The 5,000-nt window shown below is 44.0% G+C and overlaps 1 protein-coding gene across 2 annotated transcripts in view; it reads right to left on the bottom strand.

Moving 5' to 3' along the window:
* plxnb3 (plexin B3) overlaps nucleotides 1-5,000 on the bottom strand; it is a 158,079-nt gene that overhangs the window by 99,957 nt on the left and 53,122 nt on the right. The window contains exon 1 of one of the 2 annotated variants that reach the window (XM_061693800.1): nucleotides 4,795-4,963. The exons of the other annotated variant lie outside the window; for it this stretch is intronic. The gene's annotated coding sequence lies outside the window, so the exon portion shown is untranslated. Of the gene's footprint in view, nucleotides 1-4,794; nucleotides 4,964-5,000 lie in introns of those variants that run through there. 2 annotated transcript variants of the gene reach the window in all.

Here is a 5,000-nt window from a genome sequence, read left to right as displayed (position 1 = left end):
GGAGTTCGCCCAAGCAGTCTACATGTGTTTTGTGGACTTGGAGAAGGCGTTCGACCGTGTCCCTCGTGGACTCCTGTGGGGGGTGCTTCGGGAGTATGGGGTGCCGAACCCCCTGATACGGGCTGTTCGCTCCCTGCACAACCAGTGTGAGAGTTTGGTGATTTCCAACTCTCACTGGAGCGGTTCGCAACAGAGTGTGAAGCAGCTGGGATGAGAATCAGCACCTCCAAATCTGAGACCATGGTCCTCAGTCGGGAAAGGGTGGAGTACCCTCTCCGGGTCGGGGATGAGATCCTGCCCCAAGTGGAGGAGTTCAAATATCTTGGGGTCTCTCTCGGCTGGCCTGGGAACGCCTCAGGATCCCCTCGGAAGAGCTGGAGGAAGTGGCTGGGGAGAGGGAAGTCTGGACTTCCCTGCTGAGGCTGCTGCCCCTGCGGCCCAACCTCGGATAAAATGGATGGCTGGATATATCTTCAGCCATTATCTATCCACTGCAGGATGAAGTCCTCTTCTTCACGTTTCCAACTACAACGGCATTTTGCAATTTGTTGCCAGTGTATTCCGGTGTTTAATGATTTTCAGCTATCGATCTATCTATACACACACACACACACACACACACACACACACACACACACATACACACACACAGTATATTGGTATACGGCTGAAATCACCATTTTTATCTCTAAATACAGTATATTTCCAAAGGTGCTATTGACATGAAATGCTCACCAGATGTTGGGAATCAACTCAACTAATACATACATCCAAAGAAAGTAGAACAATTATGCTCAGAAATTAAGTTGTTTGTAATAATGTGAAATGACTGGTAAAAAGTGTTGAACACGCCAACTGATATTTTTTTAATACTTTGTACAAAAGCCTTTGTATGCAATGACAGCTTCAAGATGCCCACTGTATGGTGAAACTAGTCGCATGCATTGCTCCAGTGTGATTTTGGCCCATTCCTCTACACAAGCAGTCTTCAAATCTTGAAGGTGCCTGGCTTCTTTTATGGACGTTGAGTTTCAGTTCTTTCCATAAATTTTCGATTGGATTCAAGTCAGGTGATTGGCTGGGCCAATCTAGCAGCTTTATTTTTTTTCTTTGAAACCAATTGAGCGTTTCCTTGACAGTATGTTTTGGATCATTATCGTGCTGAAATGTCCACCCTCATTTCATTTTCATCATCCTCATCGATGGCAACAGATTTTTGTCAAGAATGTCTCGGTACATCCATCCATCCATCCATCCATTTTCTGAGTCGCTTATCCTCACTAGGGTCGCGGGAGTGCTGGAGCCTATCCCAGCTATCAACGGGCAGGAGGCGGGGTACACCCTGAACTGGTTGCCAGCCAATCGCAGGGCACATTTAAACAAACAACCATTCGCACTCACATTCACACCTACGGGCAATTTACAGTCTCCAATTCATGCATATTTTGGGGATGTGGGAGGAAACCAGACTGCCTGGAGAAAACCCACGCAGGCACGGGGAGAACATGCAAACTCCACACAGGTGGGGCCGGGGATTGAACCCCGGTCGTCCTCAGAACTGTGAGGCAGACGCTCTAAGTCTCGGTACATTTGCCTGAATAGGCAAATCATCCTTTCTTCAATAATGTAAAGTTTACCAATATCATTTGCTGAAAAACAGCCCCAGACCATCATGTTCCCACCTCCGAACTTCACTGTTGGTATCGTGTTTTTAGGGTGATGTGCAGGGTCATTTCTCCTCCAAATGTAGTGTGCATTGTGGCATCCAAACAGTTAAATTTTGCTATCATCAGACCTGACTATATTCTCCCAGTATTTAACTGGCTTGCCCATAAGTTGTTCAGCAAACTTTAAACAAGCTTTGACATGCTTTTTCTTTTCCAGCAATTCGGGTCTTCCGTGGTGAGCGTGCATACAGGCCATGGCGGTGGAGTCCATTACTCACTGTTTTGCTTCTGACAACAATACCTGCTTATTCCAGGTCTTTTTGAAGCTCTCCGCAGGTGGTCCTTGGCTCTTGGACAACTCTTCTGATTGTGTTCAATACTTCTTCCCTTTGTCATTTCACATTATCACACACAATTTAATTTCTGAGCTTATTTGTTCTATTTTATTTGTATATATGGATTTCTTGCGTTGTTCCCTACATTTGGTGAAAATGTCATGTCAATAAAAAAACATTTAGTGAGAAAAATGGTGACGTGTTAAATACTTATTTCAGCCGCCGTATATACATACATACCTGTTTTTAACATACAGCGTATGTTTAGAGGAAGAGAGGGAAAATATGCTCTCGGATGAGAACAGAATTGGAAGCAAAACAGATGCAGCACAGTTATGAAAAGTAAATACATTTTCTGTCCAGGGGATGAAGGTATGGAATGCATTACCAGAATACCTAGAAATAAGCAACAAGCATCCTATAGGCTTAAATATTTGTCTGAAAAGAGTAATACAATTTACAAATTTACCAAGTTACCAACTAAACAAACAAAAACCCATGTCCACGTTTCAATTCTCTTTCGATTATTTTGTTTCTTTTTATTCAAAATAGTTTTGTGTCTTATTGTTTTGATGTGTAAATATTGAATTGCATCTGTCAAATGAAAATGTGAGATGCGAGTTCGGGGAGGGGGTCGGGGGTGGGGGGCTATACAAAGAGCTGAAGCTTCTGCCCCACCCTTTGCTTTGTCCATTGTTTTACCTTGTGTAGGGACCAGTAAACATAATTCATAAATACATATATAAAAATTTGCACGGATGCATAAAGTACAATCAATCAGCGTCTTCGGACGCATGACTTCGTAGTGTGCCGTAGTGCTGGAAATCTGGAATTTGATTTTTGTTTTTTCACGAGACAGGACTCTAGAGTGCCACTAATTTGGTCACATCTGCGCCCTAATTTCTGAATGGTGCGGCAAAAAAAAAAGAAAAAAAAAAGAGGGTGCGTACAGGTACAATCATTTGAGGAAGAAAAAAAACATTTCCGTAAATTGAAAGCAGACACATGATGTGTTTTCATTGTGAACCAATTAGGGATTGTGAAGAGCGGGGACCCTCAGTCTGATTGGCCATGTGCGTGACTGTGTGCGTACTTTTGAAATGCGGGCACTCATGTCCATGAAGCTAAGTCTTCTGACGGCGAGCCGGTAGCAGCAGTGTGAACCTATCCAGGAGTGCCCTGGCAACCAAAACGGAGCACAGCAACGACACATCCAGGAGGCCAAGAAGGATTCCAGAACAACCGCTAAAGTACTGCAGGCTTCCCTTGCCTCAGGTCAGATCAGAGTTCATGATTCAACAGTAAGGGAGAGAGTGGGCAAAAATGGCACCCATACCAGAGTTTCAAGGCAAAAACCAATGCTGACAAAAAAGAACACAAAGGTTTGTCTCACTTTTGCAAACAAGCATCTAAATCCCCGAGACTTTTAGGAAAATATTCTCCAGACTGAGGAGACAAAAGTTGAAACTTTCTGAAAGGTGCGTGTCTGGTAACGTGTCATAAAAGTAAGACACCATTTCAGTAAAAGAACATTCAGGCGGTGGTAGTGTGATGGTCTGTGGCTGCTTTGCTATTGGCCATTAGTTTTTGGCCTCAAACTGAAGCGTACTTGGGTTCTGCAGCAGGACAACAATCCAAAACACGGCAGAAAGTTGACTTCACAATGGCTTAAAAAAAATTGAGTGGTCTAGTCAAAGTCCAGACTTGAATCCATTTGAATTGCTGTGGCATGACCTTAAAAAGGCTGTTCGTGCTCGAAAACTTTACAGCGCTGCTTAAATAAAACAATTCTGCAAAGCAGACTGGGTCAAAATATCTCCAAAGGGATGTGAAATACTTATTGCCAGTTTAAGAAAAAAAAGAAGCCTTTAAGAAAATGTGTTTTTTTCAGTGTTTTTCCGGCATGCACAAGCCCTGAGCGCCGCCCACTTTTTACACACTCTTGGGGAAAATGCTGTCGGCGCATTTGTTTTGAAATACTGCGACTCAAAAATGGTGGTACCGCATAGTTTTTGCTGGCCATGTAGGCTACCAAGGTATGGTTTTATTGCAACCCTGATTTTAGGTTAAAAGCAAGAACGTGGTGATTTCATCATATTTATTTAGGAAATTTATACTGGGCTGGTTGGGCCAGCATCTGCCGGGTACGTGGTGGCCCAACACAGTGCCATGCTGGCCCAAGCGCCACTGGGCCAACGTAATTGATTTCACAGTTGTTGCTGCTAAAGCTGGCCCAGCAATTAGGTTTAGGGGGCAATTACTTGATTTTTTTTTACACAGGGCCAGGTAGCTTTGAGTTGTTTTTTTTTTGTACAACAAATAACATTATGATTTAAAAACGGCCTTTTTGTGTTTCCTATCTTTGTCTATTCACATGTGAAGATTTTAAAGTGGAGGCTATGTGCAAAAAAAATCAAAAATACAAATATTATTTCACAGCACCGCATACCACACACACATATATCATTTCTTTTTTTGGGGGGGGAGGAGGGTTGGTCCTTGACGCTATTGTCAGCAAGAACTTTTACTGCTGCGCTTGCATGTGACTTTGATGCTTCAATATGCTTCACTCCATTACAGTTCTGATCCAGGACGCAGTCTCATCCCAAGCAGAGCCTCTCAACACAATGGACCCAATGGCTCATTACAGGTCAAAACAGCATCCGTCAAGCAGCACCAGTACCGCAGGAAGCAGAGCAAACTTGGCCAGTGTCTCTGAGCTGACCTTAATTAGCGTGATTAAGCAGGCAGCTGTCAATCACAGAAAGAGCGAGCAAGCGAGAGACACTTACTTGAATCAGCAGACACTCACTCGTTCTTTCATTCCTCCGAGCAGCAGACGAGAAGAATTGGATGAAACAGAGCGAGGCAGAGCAAGCCGCCACAGACAGATGGGGAGCGTGAGGGGGCCGGGGCACCGGTGGCTGTGAGCGTGGGGGCTGTAATCTCACTATTATCAACGATACATTGTTCTGTGAGGGACAGGGTGAGAGAGGCT

The sequence above is a fragment of the Phycodurus eques genome, chromosome 1, assembly GCF_024500275.1.
Source record: "Phycodurus eques isolate BA_2022a chromosome 1, UOR_Pequ_1.1, whole genome shotgun sequence".
Lineage (NCBI taxonomy): Eukaryota > Metazoa > Chordata > Actinopteri > Syngnathiformes > Syngnathidae > Phycodurus > Phycodurus eques.
This window is presented reverse-complemented; position numbering and strand designations above follow the sequence as displayed.